Source organism: Chiloscyllium punctatum, chromosome 20 (genome assembly GCF_047496795.1).
Source record: "Chiloscyllium punctatum isolate Juve2018m chromosome 20, sChiPun1.3, whole genome shotgun sequence".
In the NCBI taxonomy this organism is placed as follows: Eukaryota; Metazoa; Chordata; class Chondrichthyes; order Orectolobiformes; family Hemiscylliidae; genus Chiloscyllium; species Chiloscyllium punctatum.
The window spans coordinates 55,846,445-55,865,703 of NC_092758.1; the positions used below are offsets into that span (position 1 = coordinate 55,846,445).

General features: G+C 40.2%; 1 protein-coding gene across 1 annotated transcript in view; it reads right to left on the reverse strand.

Moving 5' to 3' along the window:
* Positions 1–1,033: 1,033 nt before the first annotated feature.
* Positions 1,034–19,259, reverse strand: part of ergic1 (endoplasmic reticulum-golgi intermediate compartment 1) — a 134,708-nt gene continuing 116,482 nt past the window's right edge. Inside the window, exons 11-12 of the transcript XR_011963503.1 lie at positions 2,635–2,684; positions 1,034–2,121 (exon numbers count right to left, since the gene is read on the reverse strand). The gene's annotated coding sequence lies outside the window, so the exon portion shown is untranslated. The remainder of the gene's footprint in view (positions 2,122–2,634; positions 2,685–19,259) is intronic.

Consider the following 19,259-nt stretch of genomic DNA (forward strand, 5'->3'; position numbering starts at 1 on the left):
TGCATGTAATTGAAAGGAAACATAGAAGAGATTAAAGCCTTAGGAAGAAAATGGGAGTAAGAAAAATATCCAGTTAAAAGAAAGATGTGATAAAAGAAAAATGTCTCTCTTGTTTATCACACAACTATGCAATGAGTTGTTAATTCAGTAATGCTAGTTGAGAACATTCTGTTTTCAAAATGATATGAAACTCATGCATTTTAAGGAGTAATGCGTCATAATTTCCCCCAACCTCCATCTCAAGTATTTCCTTCTAAAGTTAAATGTGAATCAGTATGTTAAAATTCCTGCACTCTATAGTGAAAAAAAAAACAAAACTGCATATGATCCTAATCAACTTGGAGCTGTACCTGTGCCATTTCAAAATTGCTTCAAGAAGCTGGAATCAGTCAACAGTTCCCAAGGAGCTCAGCAAGAGCATTCAAGTCCATACATGTTGTGCTGGTACATTATGTATCAGCACAACTGCTGAGGAAATGTAACCTCATGCAATAAGCATGGTTGGAATGCTGACTCCCAGTGCCTCCAATTTCTCGAGTGTAATAGCAACATAATCCAAAGTCTTTAGGTCACTGTTTTTGTTATCCCTAAACACCCAAATATATTTTCAACAAAACCAACCAATGCATGCACGCTTACACGTTCCACATTCCTAAAATGATGATACATTGAATTATGGAACTTGTTCAAGCCATAAATGTTTACACGATGACTAACCGTGAAACGTTTGCATGCCATTTTTAACATTTCATATGTAGTTAACTTCTCGTGCAAATTTAAACCGAGCAAAGGCTTTTCTCAAATCCATTATTGCTTTACAATTTTGGATTCAATTCTAAATTTCTTACTTTTGCAGCATTATTCAATTTATAATTACTGTTTTTACAGAGCTAGAATTGCCAAAAAGGATTATAAATATTTTTGAATGAAAAGGTTAAGAGGCAACAGCAAACTAGAAGAAGTGTTCACAAATGCACAAGATTCATGTGTTTAATACATTTCCTTTATTGAGAAAATGCACTAAAAAGCAACACAGAGATTGGCTAGAACTAAATAAAGAGATGTACAAGTTTATTATTTGTTCCCATAATTGTCATTTTGAGAAATAAGATTGAGTAGTTTTAACTGATTGTTCATATTCACTCCATAGACATACTCAGGTGGGACAGTCATTTGGGCGCATGACTTGGTTTTTAAAAATGATCTTATAAACTAATGAATGATATGGGTCACTCAGGTCTCAGTTCTTGTTATCCTTAAGGAGTCAGCTTGTCTTCATTCACCATAGTTGGCTCCAATTTAACAAACCTAACGTTTGGGGACTGATGCAGAGATTATATAAAAAAAAAGAAAAAACATTTGTAAATAAAATGTGAAAAATAAATGGTTTGATGTGTTTGAGTCACAGCATTTTGAATGTGTAGAATTTTAGGATTCGGAAGCAAATGCACCATCATTGAAATAAAGCACACCCTGATTAGAGAAGTACTTTCATACAGACATTATCCTTGAACACAAAAGTATAAAAAGAGGGATTCTCATGCAAGTTGTGCAATGAAGAGAAAACGAAATATCCAATTTACTCAACATATGAGGAAGTACCTAAAGGTCAATTGACCTGACAACTCCAAACTAACTTCATTAACTAAATTGGTTACATATTATTTCCACTTAAGTAAGTTGCTGCTTTAAGAATACTGTGCTCACTGCATTGCAGGAGCTTCATTTTAGGAATTCAAGGCCATGGAATTAAACATTTTAACAAATGCCAAGAGAGAGTTTGGTACAGAGTAAAGCTTGCAATGTATCCTAAGCATAAGTAGAAACCATCTCTTAAAATAGCAATATGTAAAGTTGTTCAATTTTCTATGCTACAAGGCATTTTCTGACTCTGCGGAAGATCACAACTTTGGGAAAGTGCTTGTGAAACAAATACTTTAGAAATTGGACTGAATTTGAACTCATTTCATGCTCAGAGCTTAGAGCAAACACAGGACTTCCATCTGTTTGAATGGACTTGAATCCAGGATCCAGGTATAAAAGGTGGCAGTCTGCCTCGCTCCTGTCTATTCTTCATATTCCACATTTCCTCACCCTCCGAGCTACGACAAAAAAAGCAATCTGTATCAAGATGAAAAGAACATTTGTATGTCACACACCATCAAATTGTTTAGGAAAAGGCTTGTCAGACATTATCGAGAATTCGTAAGAATCTATTCTAATTCACTATTATTCCTTTGCGTAATAAAGTGTTCTTTTGTACACTGTTGTTCCATTGTGAGATTTATCTTTCATTAGGACAACTGTAACATTTGCTTGAATACATAGTAATAAAGCCAAAGTCGACTGTTGCATCACGTATGAGAACATGAACTTCTCTAATCTACATATTAAGAAACACTGACATCAGGGTACAGCACATGTGACAGTTGCAGAACAATTCTAAATGGATTGGCCAATACTTAAAGCAAGCTTTTATCTATGCAAAGGTTCCAGACTCTGCTGCCAATCATCACTGACTGCCAAAAAGTTATGGTGCTATAGAATTAATATATTTTGCTGCAACAATGAACATTTTTAAAGCACAGATTTCTGATGCAATTCAGTTCCCATTGAAGATCTAATGATGCTTACCAATGGAATGCTTTCATTCAATTTACTCCTTACTCATATCCTGTGCTTATCTGAAAAACATTGCAAGAAGAGTTTTGCATAAATGGTGTTTTCATTCATAGAGAATTTTCTGTTTTACTAAGTGTAATGCTTGTTTATCTTGCACTCATTAATAAACAATCTGTAAAGATATCTCAATTTCTCCTGATAGTAAATTACTTTAGACAGTGGCAACAAATCAGTTAAAATGTTAGTGATTACAACACATAATGGTCATATAGCTTTGCGTACAAATTGCATATTCATGTAAAAGAAAGCTTACTTTTATGATTCAGAATGAATACACAGCACATATGATATTCCCAAGCTAAATAAAAGAGGGGGCACAAATCACAAAGAAAAATCCTGAAAAGGTGAGGATTGGACGAGGAAGGTAATTACAGAACTAATCCTTTCAGGGAGATTTGACAATATGCTCCCTGGAAGAGGACTCATATTTAATTATTAAAAAATGATTGCTTCACTTGTTTAGTTCAAAACTTGAATTCCTTCAAATTATTTTTCTTTAAATTAATATTTTAGAAAAAAAGAGTAACATTCTCACAATTCACTGTTTCCATACCAACTACAGTGTTTTATGTAACCAGTGGATCTTATTTACTCCTGATTCTGCCTGAAAAATAATTTAATAGTTCAACTTTAGATAAATATAAACAAACAATAGCTTCTTTATCCCACCCAGACTGAAGTAAATTAGCGTTGTGAGACCATGAGGAGTAACAAGCTGCATTAAGCATTTTAAATAAGGTGGATTTATGTAGCAGGGTTTAGACACTAATATTGATTAATCCAAATTAAGCCATGCAATTTCTTTAAGATTATTTTGTGCATTTTCTGAGCTGAATGAGTTTTGTTAATGAATTTTTCACCAAGGTTGCAAACCTATCTACAACTGTGAAATTCCATGTCAAAAAATTCCCAAAAATGACGTGTTGTATAATCCACAGATCATCATATAATTAAAATCAAAGGGGACAACTTTAAGATAACTGGTTTTATCAACCAACTGATGAAGGAGCAGCGTTCTGAAAGCTAGTGCCTCCAAATAAACCTGTTGGACTATAACCTGGTGTCGTGTGATTTTTAACTTGGTTTTATCAATGATCTTTTTTCCAAGTTTGTCAATTATTGTAAATTAATGACAATGAGAATCATCTTTGGATGGTGGGCTGGTGAGAAATGAGGAGGGTCCAGATATTTCAGCTGCATTAAAAGCATCTAATATAATGAACAGAAAATACACACTTTAAATTTATAAAACACCCCTAAAATAGGAAGATGTCCAATAGTGCTTCACAGAAACAGAGTCAGAGAAAAACTGACACAAAACCAAAGAATGTTAGGAAAGTGACTAAGAGCTTGGTCAAAGAGGTACGTCGGAAGGTGGGTTTTAAATGATGATAAAGAAGAAGAGAGGTTTGTAGAGATCATTTGGATTAGCCAAGTGAATTTAAATATTGCCATCCGAGGAGCAGGAAATGCTCAAAGTTCAATAGCCTGGTGGCAAATTCTAATCTGAATGTTAAAATATACTAATGCTTTCTTCCAATGAATCACATGGAGAAAAATGTTTTAATGTCAAATCCGTAACTGAAAGGGGCCAGACACAATTTACATGTTAAAGAGTACTTTGCAAGTATATACAAAATAAATAAGAGGTGCCTTGGGGATTATGCTATTCACTATTCATAGCAACGTTGCAAATGTATGTGTAAAGAATGAAGCTCAGATGTGGCTAGGGATGTCACACAACACACATTTTTCTTAATAATTATCATTGACTGTGGAAAAAGATATGGAAGTTAATGTTTGGAGCTTATTCTATTGAAGATTGCATGGATTTTATTTAAACTCTTCTAGTCTTTTTTTCCCCTTACTGTCTTAAAGGCACAGTTTATCACTCGACCAGTTCAAACAATTGTCCACTATCCCAGCCAAGTGACTGTTTTTGGGTGAGTAAGTGTGATTTAACCATGTGGGGAGCTAAAGCAGATACATTCTTGCTAACATGAATCAAGTTTCAACAACTGACATCATGAATGGAAACTGTTGTGGGTAGAATTCCTCAATCGTGATCGTGCTGAGTTGGATTTTATGGTACCTGATAATAAGAATTTTCTGTGCAATCATTTTGCTTCAAACCAACAACTCTGAAGCATTAAAGGTGAAAGAATCATTCATTAGAAAATATCTTGCATAGCCTTAGAGAGCCTCAGAGAGTCTTAAAGCCAGCAAAGTAGTTCAGAAGTGTCATCACTCTTGTAATATGGGGAAATGAGCAGCTAGTCTGCATGGTGTAATGACCAGATAATCAGCTTTTAATTACATCGATCGAGGAATAAATATTGGCCAAGACACTCGAATAACTCTTCTGCTCTTCTTTGATTAGTTTCACGGGAACTTTAATGCCTGAGATGGCAAACAGGACTTTGGTTTAACATTTCATGTGAAATGCGCCACTTCCATGGTTGGCCTGCCAGGCTGCTTAAAGTCTCTGGAGTGAGACAAGAACCTGTGACCTTCTGACTCAGAGGCAACTGAGCCTCTACTGAGCTAAGGCTGTGAGATTATGAGATAACTCAAGAAACACAAGCAGCCAGACATTTCCCATTATGGCATTCAAAATCCTGGAGCAATTCAGCACAAGATGTTTCCTGTTAGCAGTACTTTCTTGGCAAACAGACCAAAAAATGCTGCTTATGAAAATCATGTGATGTAATCAATTGGGAATGAATACCTTCACTCATTTTCCCATTCCAGCTTTACAAGATCTTGTGGAATGCAGGGGTGGGGTGCAAGACAAAGAAGAAAAAAGCAAAAATCAAAATCCCTTGGAAAAGAACCTTCAAAGTTTTATGCTGATGATTTAAATATAGCAATACAGACTTTCTGAGTGAGGCGAAAGAAAATAGAGTAGGCTTAAAAAGTGTGATGTTAAAGTGGCCCCAATATTAATTCAAAACAGTTTCCATGCTGAGGTAGAGTGGTTGGTGAGACTATGTACACAGAACTGGAAAATAAAGTTACTGGACTGGATTTTCTGAGTTCAAATGCAGTGAATCACCAAGTCTTGCTTCCTGGTCTGTCATTACCAAACTGTACACAAGCACACCCACATGATAATCCAAAGTCCACATATGAAGCACCTGTATAAAAATGGAAATTTTAACACTTCCCTTAACTTCTTGCTGACTGAAGCTAGGAACAGAAGCGACATACTTTTATCCCAACAAAGAAACCTGCTATTCCCAAGAAGGTGAAGTCAAATGAAGCTAAGAGTTGAAAAGTGTGGTGCTGGAAAAGCAGAGCAGGTCATGGAGTCTGCTGTGCTTTTCCAGTGCCACTTTTCGACTCTGATCTCCAACGTCTGCAGTCTTCACTTTCTCCTTGAATGTAGCTAAGGTGAGCAGCACAAAAAGCTGTTTTTGAATGCAATGCTGGACATGGTTTAATGACCCAACCAGGTTAGCAAAACAAAATCAACCATTTTGCTGATTCACCTCTATCGTTGGTGCAATTTCCAACCCTTCTTCTGTCTTGCCAAACGTAATCTATCAAATGACTCCTCACACCCATTTAAGTTTCAACACAACCCATTCTTCAGTTTCAGTGCACTTCCACTCCTCTGCATGTGTCCATCAATCACTGCCACTCAATACCATTTTTGTATCTGCTTGATACGTCACCTTTCACAGAATGCACTGTACCCACTGAGTGAGTACATCCTCCACAGTCTTGGTTTATTTCTATTCCTTGCAGAAAAGTGTCCAAGGTGTAAGAAAAATAGAGGGACAGAAATGAAGGTGGGATGCAACGATATAGTCCAGCTCCCAGGTGCAAAGAAGAGTTATACCTGTAACCTCTCTATGTTTTACATGCTGCAATGCCAACCACAACCAGCTTGTGGCTCGGGCAGTTTGCTGGCAGCACCCTCTTCCCTTGACTTGGTCTAAGGATTTCCTTAGTTTATAGTGGTAGAACAAAACTATTTGAGTGCCTTAATAAGAAATTCTAGTGTTGAACAAAACATAGTTTATTGCATGACAGCAGTCAGGTACAATTCACATCACTTGGTTGGATATGGCATGAAGCCTTTTTTGTTTGTCCAAGTGCCAGCTGAGTTTTTTTGGAGGGATGTTTGTTGTGAGGCCTAGCAGGATTTCTCACCCTACCTAACAAACTCACTTCACTAACTACCGACTCCACCCCAAAGGTGTCCCTTGCATCTGATTCTAGCCCCATTTTGCCATGCACTGTCCCCAGAACAAGTTGCCATTTGGCAGGTGTCCACCAAAAGACTAGCATTCCTTGTGCCCTCACCGGTAATCTGATGGTAGAGCAACAACAAAGCCATTCTGCTTGTTGCACAGAGTTAACATAACTAAAACTCCTTACAACTCTATTCTCTCACCCTAGTCACTGTTTAAACACCAGGCCACTCAGTTTACCATTCTTTAGCTATATCCTACTTGAAAACCCTCTCTAATTCACTGCTACTCTGTTCCCAGTGCCCAAAGTAGTCCAGATCTTTGTCATCATCCAGTAAGTTAAAGTCACATACAGGCAAGCAATTGGACAATTCCAAACGTAGATTTGATTTCCATCCAGCAAAAGGGAACACAAACAAAATGAATAGAGGCTGCGATTCACCCCACAATGTAAAACAAATGTTATCATATACAGCTGTTCTACAATCAATGACGGTGTGGTGTCCCCAGCTCCCATGTTTGGAAGGTGTCAGTCCTGCCCTGGTTTTTAACACCTAACACAATCAATCTCTGTCACGCACAAGAAAAGCTTTCTTCTTCCTCGTGTCCTCGCTTCCTCTTTGGAAGACTGCTCCATTCTCTCACTTCCTCAGCATTCAGCACTTTGTCCCATTGTGTGGAACATAACACAACAGGATGAGGTGCCATGCTCCGTCTGGAGTCCCACAATCCCCAACTCCCTCCTCTCTCAGACTGGTCCAAATAGTGAAAGTGCATCTTCAAGAGCACTATACTCTGCTCCACCCTGGCTCTGATCAACTTGGTGGAGGTGCTGAGACAAGTGAGTTGCCTAGGCATTGCATCAAAATGATATTGCCTTCTGTGTTCCAATAACCCCTTTCCCAGACCAACATCAATCACTTAAATTTTCAATGTATTCAATAATCATTGTATCTATCGTCATAGTTACATGACAAATGATTAAGCAATTTCCCCTCCTCCCTCAGCACGTATTGACATTTCACAAGTGATCAAATGATTTTGACCAGCATTCACTTCCTTTTAAATCAAGGCCGCTAACTTCTGCATCACTGAAATGACAATGTTTAATTTGCAAGCACCAGTGGTGTGATGCAAATCACCTCTGATCAGCATTTAAATGCTGAACACATTCACTCTGCACGTATTGCAGATGAACAAAGTAATGATTGCAAATGAACTGTAGTTGGAGATTTCAAGCACATGCTTCATTTATGTGCCCTTTCGAAGTCCAATCACACACCAGATGTGCATTTTTACATATTAGCACAGACTCTATCCACCTTGAGCATTGTCCCCACCAATTTCCAGTTGAATTTTACATTTACAGAATGACAAGGGCTGGCAGGATTGCCCCACTCAAAGTCAAAATGAGACATCTCTCTCAGTTATGCGTATTTCCCTTAAGCTTTAAACAAAACTCAAGTAGTGGAATACAAACAAAACATGAGGCCCAGTTGTGGGTAAATCACCACAAGGTACATTTAATTCAGCTACTTATAGGTTTCACAGACAATCCAATTAATGGTGAAATCTGGCCAGGATTTCAATGAACAGTGATCCATCTCTGGAAGTTTCCAGTGTTCAGTCCTTCTGCAGTTTTGTTCTTCCAAGTTCTGTTGTTGAGTTGTTCTCATGTTGGATTCTTATACAGTTTTCTCTCTTTTGAGTCTGTGGTATCCTATAGATTCTTTCATCCTCAACATTAATTATATTTTTGAAGACCACAAGTGTGCAGCTTTTTCCTGCAATTAACGCCTTTACATCAGAATATTACTTCGGAAGGCAGGTTTAATTCCTCATTTATCATGAAGCTGGAGATGATCAAATAAGTGTTATCTTCTCTCTCCCAGGAAACAGCTTGTTTATGTTGTTTCTGGAGTTTCTTCTTTCCAGGGATGGTTAATTCACATGTTGCTGCAATTCCTTTTATAACCATTTATCATTGCTCATTTCATCTCAAGAAAAAGCTTGTTCCAGAGACAGAGTTATTGCTGCTTCTTTCAATCCATGAACAGTCATTATAGTTATGAGGTTTCCATTGTCACACCACATCATTTACCATACTGGTCACAAAATGATTAAAATAAACAACAGTCCGTTAGTACTACTCAAAATCCATTCACTTTAAAGTGACGTTTCAAAGCTGTTTCTAAAAGAAATCACCATGGCTACAGAAATACTTGCATTTAATTAATTTCGGACATATAGAAAACCCACCAGTTACTAATTCAAAAACACAGAGATACAAACTCACAATAAACAACATTAAAAATTATACATATCATTACACCACTTACATCACACATTTAACAGGCAACAATACCCATAATTGGCAACTTGCTGCTGAGAAACTCACTTTGGGACCTAGCAGACACATAAAACATGCTCCCGATATCAACAGTATGCCTCATCTATTCATGCCTCAAATTTCACTATAACCCATGTCAGTCAGGCCCTTTAAGGTTCTGCCCACCATCACTAAAATGTTTGGGATATCAGCAGATGGATATGGGATGTTGGACAGCTGTAGTATCAAAGCTATTATGATACTTCAGGGAATGTGCTATACACACCAACCATCGCTGATTGTAGTTGCATCTTCTTAAACACCTCCATGCCTGTGCATCTTCTGATCCCACCTCAGCCTATCACCACAGCTTTGGATGGTGAGTGATTTTGTCTTGCAATTGTTATGGACTAGACCAGACCACTCTAAACATTCTGAAACAGGCAGCCCTAGACCTAACTTTGCGATCGGTAAGTTTACAGTGAAAATTACCCAGAGTAAGATAGCTAGGTTGACTACCAGATTTTGAAACAGAGAAAAATTTTTCACAAAATTACACAATGAAACACAAAGACCAGAATAAAGAACCCCTACAGAACTTAGCCTATCCAACTAGACTTAATTATGCTGTTCTGAATACACAAAAGTCCCAAGAAACAAACTTGCTTTAAAACTCAATATAAATGGAACACATGCTTACAGGTTGAAGGTGAAGGGCAGAAAAGAGAGAGAGTGTCTACACTGAACTAAAACAGCCCTGCTCAGCTCAGCTAAAGAGCTGACCCCTCCTCTCTCCTTTTACAAGTCACTTCTGAAGCATGACCACTTTGGCCTGAAGTCTCATCTGTTTACATATAGACAAAAGGCTTCTCAAAATCCATTTCATCTTTGGACCAAACCAGACTGACCGGCAAGGGCACATGGTAGGTGGGGGAGCGTGGACGGTGGGTGGGGCGGATGGGGGTTGGTGTTGGACAGGGTTAGGGACAGGTGAGGGGTGGGGCTCGTGCGGGGTGTGCTGCTGCCTAGTCTCCTGGGGAATGGACTTAGCAAGTGCTCACTGTGTCAATCACATTGAACTGATGGGGGGCGGTGGTGGAGGCATCAGCAATGCCGCAGGTCTATTACACACAAGTGTGTGCCTGCTCAGAAGAACTCTGAGACAGAGAGAGGGAGCAAAGCAGGCAGAGGGAGGAAAAAGGAAACTTCAGAAATCTCCGAGCCCCAGAGGAGAGGCATTGAATCAATTAACTCAAGAATCAATTATCCAAACGAAATAGTGCCCACCATCTTGTTCGGATAATTGAGATTCCTCTGTATAACCTTACTGAGAAGCCTCTTCCAAGGATGCCCATCTCGAAGAAGTTCTCCTTCCTCTATAATGATCTCAGTGAATCTCTCTCACTGCACCCCCAAGTCATCTCCTCTGCCCTGAAGACCTCTCCATCTTCCATCCCTCCTATCTGCTCCACCTTCCACTCCGACCTATCACCATCCCCCCCCCCACCTTCATCCATCTATCATATTCCCAGCTACCTCCCCCCTGCCTCCAAATGCCACCCCCGCCCCACCCCCCCTCCCATTTATCCCTCAGTCCCTTTTGGCCCATTCCAGACGAAGAGCTTATGCTTGAAACATCGACTCTCCTGTTCCTCGGATGCTGCCTGACCAGTTGTGCTGCACGTTTTGACTCTGATCCCATCATTTGCAGTCCTCACTCTCTCCTGATCTGAATAAAGACTCAGTTCTTACAGCTTTCTTCTTCATTCTGCTATTAATTAGCTGAGGAGACTGAGTCAATAATCATGCCCCACTGTTCCACAATTGTTATAACTGATATCATCACAAATGTACACCATCATGTGATCATCAAAAGTGACCAATTTATTTGTCTGACTGCTTTTCAGGACAGAAGCAATTCGTACAACAGGCAACAGCAACAAAATATATTTATTTTTATTGTAACACACTCAACTTTAATTAATAAAATCAATGAAAAGAATGAATTTTTAAGCTATTACCAAACAACTTAAAGTACACCCCTTCAAAACCCCCAGAAACACACACTCAATGATAATTAAAGTGGACACAAGGCAACTGGTTCAAAACAAATTGTATAAATGGAAAACTAATATACACATGGTAAACGAAACCATGGCAATCACAAGCCTAGATATCAAGGGCGGGTTAAATTGTCTCCCCCAGACGTTTGTAATTTTTAGCACTAACGACATGCTACTGTCTGTGGGATGATGGTTGTTCTTTGATTCAATGATCAGGTGAAGTGAGGTCTTTCTTGTTTTAGAATTCTTCCCTTTAAGCTTTCTTTATTTTTCTGCCTTTTTTTCAACACAGAGATGTAGACTGAGAGAGAGAAGAAAGACGGATGCTTTCAGCTTGAAGCTTCTGGAAGATTTTCTCTTCTTGCTCCGAATGCTTGTCAGCACACTGCAGCACAACCAATCAGAGGGCAGTTGTCAGGCAGAATTGGTGCCATTCAATCTGAAATTGTTCCTTCCCACTTCTTCAAATATTAATACGGTATTGCACACTGCAACAAATGAGCATTTGATTTTCAAATTGCAAAACTCTATAAATATTAGTAATCCAGTTTCCATTTCAGTTTATAGTTTCAAGAAAATATATGGTTTTGAATACTACCCTGTAGGAAACTTTTAATGGCTTGATCTTAGCATCACAAACATTTCTGAGAAGCTTTGGAAGTTTGTGAGCGGGCACCAACAAGCTGAAATGTTTTTGAGAAAACATTGTGTCACAAAGCTAGTACCTTTTTTTCTAAAAGCTGTTCCTTGGCTCAAGGAGATTCTGTCTTTGATTTTTTACAGAGGGGCAATAAATCGGACTTAATTGATATCATCCAATTTGGTCTCTATAAGAGCCCCATGAACCAACAACACTGCCTCCTTTTAACAGGCAAGTATCCCAAGTCTTGCGAAATGCAAATTGGCGACCTTGATTTAAAACAATGTTTAAATTGATTAAAAATCTCCTTATTATCATATAATAACATTCAATGTTATTCTCAGTGCTAAGGGCTGCCCAGTGGCTCAGTGGTTAGCACTGCTGCCTCACAGTGCCAGGGACCCAGGTTCGATTCCAGCCTAGGGCGACTGGCTGTGTGGAGTCTGCACATTCTTCTCATATCTGTGTGGGCTTCCTCCCACAGTCCAAAGTCATGGAGGTTAGTTGGATTGTCTGTGCTAAGTTGCCCCATAGTGTGCAGGTTGGGTGGGTTAACAATCACAAATGTGGAATTACAGGGATAGAATGGTATGCTCTTCACAAGGTCAGTGCATACTCAACAGGATGAATGGCCTCTATCTGCACTTTAGAAATTCTATGAAATTGCCCACTCTAAATGATTGCGCTACTCCTGCGAACATGTTACATTTACACAGCCAAAGGTGCCACAGTTAAACCCGTGGGTGGAGCCAGGTTGCGGTCACATTCTAACTTTATCTCAACCTTTACTTTCAACCTAAACCAAACCCAACCAATCTCAGAGGTTAGCCCTCACTCATCATACTTGACAAATAGAATTTATTTGCTATTAAAAAACAGACTGCCACACTCAGTTCTATCAATTTTGTCACTTGATAGGGCTCTCAAATTAACACAAATGAAATTTTGATTATCATGAATTTATATGAACATGACAAAGCAAATGCTTTAAAATATTGTCTGCTCAGCTCAGCCAGGGTGGGCAATGGAGTCTTTCAAATCCCAATAACCAATGAATCTATTTGTTAAAACAGCCACGTGCCAACATATGAAAAGTCATAACAAGAAAGGAAATGCAGAAGATATTCAAGACCTGGATAAGTGAGGTTTTAACAGAAGACTATTTGAATCCCCAGGGAATGATGAACAAAGCTAATACATCAGTGAAAAAACAGACCAATTTAAATCTTTTTCAAATGTTTTCAGCAATAAAATATTTTAAATCTTCACTGTTCTACCCACAACCCAAAACTGACGTCTATTCATTGTCATAAAGAATGAAGATGAATTGAATTGAATTGAATTGAATTGAATTTATTGTCACATGTACCAAGGCACGGTGAAAAGCTTTGTCTTGTGAGCAATACAGGCAGATCACAGAGTTAAGTAGCATAGATAGTAAATAATACGTAAACAGCGGCAAAAACAGAAACACAGGTACAGCCGAATGTTAAAAGGTTGTGAGTCCATTCAGTATTCTAACAACAGTAGGGTAGAAACTGATTCGAAACCGGCTGGTGCGTGTGTTCAGGCTTCTGTACCTTCTCCCCGATGGTAGAAAAACATTGCCAGGGTGGAATGGATCTTTGATAATGCGGGCGGCCTTTCCTTGACAGCGGGCCTGGTAGATGGATTCTATAGTTGGAGGTTGGCCTTTGTGATTGTTCAGGCTAAGTTCACCACTCTCTGTAACCGCCTCTGATCTTGAATGGTACAGTTGTCATACCAGGTAGTGATACATCTAGACAGAATACTCTCAATGGCACAACTATAAAAGTTGGACAGGGTATTTGCCATTATGCCAAATTTTCTCAGCTTTCTGAGGAAGAAGAGACGTTGTTGGGGCATTGTAACCAGTGCGTCCACATGAAGAGTCCAAGAAAGCTTGTTGTTGTTGACCACTCCCAGTAGCTTGACACTCTCCACTCGTTCCACTTCTGTCTAGGGGGGCATGAGTAACATCCGACCAAAAGTCAATAATGAGTTCCTTGCTTTTGCCGGCATGGAGAGCTAAGTTGTTCTCAGTGCACCATTTTTTCAAGTCTTCCATCTCCTGGCTGTAGTCTGGTTCATCGCCATCTGAGATTCAGCCAACTATGGTTGTGTCATCAGCAAACTTGTAAATGGCATTAGTCTTGTATTTGGCGACACAGTCATGAGTATACAGTGAGTACAGTAGGGGCTGAGTAAGCACCCTTGGGGGCTCCAGTATTGAGTGTTAGTGAGGAATGAAATATTGTCCCCAATCTTCACTGATTGTGGTCTGTAGGTCAGGAAACTGAGGACCCAGTTGCAGAGAGTGGACTTAGTCTGAGATCACTAAGCCTAGTAATCAGCTTCAAGGGGATAATAGTGTTGAAGGTTGAACTGTAGTCAATGAGTAGGATTCTTACATAACTGTTTTTGGTGTTAAGGTGTTTTAAGGAACAGTGAAGAGCAAGTGATATGGTATCTCAGGTGGATCGGTTGGTCCGATAGGCAAATTGGAGTGGGTCAAGAGTAGTGGAGAGGCTGGTGTTGCTTAATGCCATGACCAGCCTTTCAAAGCACGTCATGACCACTGAAGTTAGGGCCACTGGGCAGTAAGTCATTGAGACATGCTGCATGAGCCTTCTTAGGCACAGGGATGATGTTGGCTCTCTTGAAACAGGCAGAGACAGTGGCCTGCTGCAGGGAGAGGTTGAAGATGTCTGAGAAGACCTCTGCCAGTTGATCTGCACATGCTCTGAGTGCACAGATTGTTACTCCGTCTGTCCCATCGCTTTCCTTGGATTCACATGTAGGAAACTGATCTGACCTCTGATGCAGTGACTGTTGAGATAGACTCGTCAGGACTTGTCAGAATAGGTGTTACTTCTCTGCCGAAATTCTGCTCAAAGTGAGCATAGAAGGCATTGAGACAATCTGGGAGGGATATGTCATTGTCTGCTAACTCACACTGTCTCTTTAGAACCTGTGATGCCATTCAGTCCTTGCCATAGTTGCCAGGTGTCTGTCTGGGTCTCTAGTTTGGACCGGTATTGGTCCTTGGCTGTCTTAATGGCTCTGCAAAAGTCATACTTGGATTCCTTATATTTGAGTGGGTCTCCTGATCTGAAGGCCTTATGCCTAGTTTTTAGCAGGTTCTGTACATCCTGATTCATCTAGGGTTTCCTGTTAGGGAACACCAAGATTGACTTCCTCAGAATGTAGTCCTCCACACACTTGCTGATAAAGTCTGTGACGGTGGTGGTGTACTCGTTCAAGGTACCTGCGGACTGTTTAAACATGGCCCAATCAGTCGACTCCAGACAGCACCAGAGTTGATCCTCTGCCCTCTCCGACCAGCACTGGACCTGTATCCATGAGGGGGGTCTCCTGCTTGAGCTTTTGTCTGTCAGCCAGGAGAAGAAACACGGCATTGTGGTCAGAGTTCCCGAAATGAGGACAGGGAATGGAGCTGTGGGCATCTTTTACAGGGGTGTAGCAGTGGTCTAAAATGTTCAGGCTCCTGGTGGGGCAGGTAATGTTCTGGTGGTACTTGGGCAACACCGTCCTTAGATTGACTTGATTGAAGTAGCCAATTACAATAAACAGGACCACGGGGTGTTCTGTCTCCATGGTGTTAGTGGTGGAGTACAGCACATCCAGAGCTTCCTCAACCTTTGCTTGTGGCGGAATGTACACATCAGTTAGTACAGCAGTGGTAAATTCCCGTGGTAGATAGAAAGGGGGCATTTGATGGTGAGGAATTCAAGGTTTGTGGAGCAATGGCTGCCCAGGGCTGCAACGTCCATGCACCACAGGTTGTTGGTTAAAAAGCCAGCCCCTCCAACCTTTGTCTTACCCGTCTGTACTGTTCATACGATGGATAGAAAAACCATCAGCCTGAAACGCGCAGTTGGGAATGGATGGGTTGAGTCAGGTTTCTGTGAAGCAGGGTGTGCAGCAGTCCTGTAGTTCCCACTGGAAGCTGAGCTGTGATCTAAGTTCATCCACCTTGTTCTCCAGAGATTGTACAGAGATGAGAAAGCTACATTATACTGTATCTCATTTTGCCAATGAATGGAATGTCAATCTTTGGTGTTTTAAAGTCTGTTGTGCCTTGCATTATTTTTTAATGCAAGAAACTGGCACAAAGAATAAGTTACACATTGATTGAAAGTTACTAATAAAGCATTTGCTTGCATATTTTTATTCTTGCTATTTTGTGAATGATGGCCAAGAGGTAATTTAATCCCACGCTTTTATTACTGTTGTTCTGAAAATGCCCATTAAGGGATGAACAGAGAAACAGTGTAGAGGCGAGACTCTTTACTTTCCTTCATTGTGAAGAATAGCTGACCTCTAAGCCTGCCCGAAGCACTAATGACCTGGACTTATTCTGGTGGACTGTATCCAGGTGCCTGTATATTAGCCCCTGAATCCCACTTCCACCTGAATGTTCATGAAGGTATTCGAGCCAAACAAATGTCCCATCCCCCATCAGAACTATTTTCAGTTCTCACCTACCTCTGCTTCTGGCCCCAATCGGAGTTTCAAAGTTCTGCTCCAGGAAATATCTGTTGGAGAAATGGTAGCAGGAAGTAATGAGAGGCACCCAGTTTCATGAAATTTCTTCATAAACTCTGGGCTGACAGTGGAAGGGAAAAAGGAAATCTCTTCGTCCCAGGGAATAAAAGGTCTTCCAGTCATCCATATCCCTTGCAGTGGGAACACATTATTGAAAATGCTACTGCCAGGAGGCTTGCACCAAAAGCATCAATATAAAGATGTTGCTAAAAAATGGTATTGAGGTAGAAGATGAGCTATAATGTATTTGAATAGCAAGTAAAGTTCAAAGGGGCTTAATGGCTAACTCCTGTTCCTATTTTCTATCTTCCAAAGTATATATTAATTGTATTAGGAAAGAGATCTCCTTGTACCAGAGAGAGAGAGAGAGAGAGAGAGAGAAAGAAAAGAAAGACAGTGAGAGAAAGAAAGAGAAAAGAGGCATGAACCTGCTTCTTTGAGTCCAGCAACTTCAAAATCTCCGGACTGTTTTCAGTGAATAGGCAGACAGCCAAAACCAAACCAAACCAGAGAAAAGCTGAGCTGAGAACTGGCCACACCCCTCTCATTGTACAAGTTTTTTTAAACTTAAAAGCTTTTTGTATGAGGCAGTATCTGTTAACTATAATCAAACTGGCCCTAAAACCCCTGAAACATAGGCTTTTTGGGGTCTTTGTCTTTTATGACCTCTCTGGAAAAAAACAAAGATAACATAGCCTTGTTAAAGGAGCAGCATCGTCACACAGAGCCAATGTCTTTATAGTTTCATAAATTGTCCTCTCCCACCAATTCTTGTATATAGTTATGTTCAATAAAACCTTTTAACATTCCCGAATGTAGAGCTGATCTTACTAGATGGTGGCAATGGTGACAGGTTCATAGATCAAACAGGAAACAGCACAAAGCTTCTGAATTGAAGTCCATCAGCAGTTCAGTACAAGGGAAAAGAACAAAGGTCAGCAACCTAACCCACAGGAGAGGGGGAAAGTCTAGGGAGTGGTCCAAATGCAGTACGGTGCAGCAGTGAAGGTCTTTTACAGCAACCAGATCACTAAATAGGTTTGTCTGCCAGCACAAGGGAAGACCAATTCTTTGTCTCAGGTGAGCAATGTCTTCTGCACTAACCCATCTATAAAAGAATTATTGATGATACAACAATGCAGACAAGCTGAACACGAACCAGAACCAACAATGCCCCATGGCAGGAACAACAGAAAAAGCACCAACACCCAGTTTGGAAGTTTTCCGAGATGGCACACAGTCTCCCAAAGGGAGGAAGAGCGCATGGCCCATAACACATAAAGCCATGGCAGCAGCCACAGCAGTATGTCTTCATTTAGCCCATGTTAAGAAAATACAAAGTAATATTTTTGAAAGGCAAACCCCATGCAGCCATTTCTTCCCCTCAGGAAACTTACAGACAAGGAGAGTCAGTGTTGGAGATGGATTTCTGACTATGGACACTTCCAATTGTATAGAGGCTGGAGTCACTGTTCTATCAGACAGCAATAAATGGCTGAGGAACTAATCCTGCCCCTTCATCTGTCCAAGGAGGAACTAGCTTAATGTCAAAGATCAGCTTCAAGCAACAATAAAACACAAAGGCAAAGAAACTTTTGAAATACCACATTATCTACAATAAATTAGGCTCACTATTCAGCAGAAGAATCCACATGGTACTTCACCTCATCCTTAAAGCAAACACATTAAACAGTCAGAAACAAGTGAATGAGTTGAAACAACAATTGCCAAAACTCTTTGAAGATCTGAAAAAAACAAACATTCCATATCAAATCACACTGAAAGCAGATGCCAACTCTATATGTTTGTTCACACACAAAAAAGTGGCATGTCCACTTAGAATCAAGGTAAAAGAGGTGACTGAGCTCAAGCTCTGAAAAGGACTTGTTTCAAGAGGCACACCACCAGCCACCTGATTCTCTGCAATTGTGCTAGTGTTCAGACTACATGGAGCTATTAGAACAAGGTAGCACAACAAAAGATACATCTAATGGCATCTATAGGCAGAGTTTAGACAAACTTGTAAACAGCACAATCTTCAACAAGCTAAGTATGAATAATAGCTTCTGACAACTTCCCCTATATGAGCACTCCAAACCTCTACCCACATTCCTCATACTCCATGCACATTATTGTGTTAACAGCCATGGGGCAGCATGGAGGTTCAGTAGTTAGCAAAGCTGCCTCACTGCACTGGGGACCCAGGTTAGTTTCCACCCTCCAGCAACTCTGGAGTTTGCACATTCTCCCCATGTCTGCTTGGGTTTGCGCCGGGTGCTCCGGTTTCCAAAGATGTGCTGGTCAGGCCATGGGAAATGCACGGTTTCACAAATAGGATGGGGGTGTGGGTCTGAGCAGGATGCTCTTCAGAGGGTGGCTGTGGACTCGATGGACTGAATTGCCTATTCCACAATGTAAGGATTCTATGATTCCAAACTGTCAAGCCTACTCTTTGGCATACCCAACAACTTCAAGCAGATGATGTCCAACATATTAGGAAGTAGGTAAGGTGTCACCTGCCACACAGAACACTTTCTCATCCTTGGATTAACTAAAGCCCAATATTATGGCAGATTAAGGATCTCTTGAAAGTGTTATAGGGGATTGACACAAAATAACAAATGTGAATCGTCAAAGTCAACAAGTAAATTTTTAGGCCATGTTGTTCAAGTAACAAGAAGAGAAAGACAGAAGTTATATTTAGACAGTCAGGAATACTAAGAATGACTAAAGGTTTAAGGAAATGGTGAACCAGG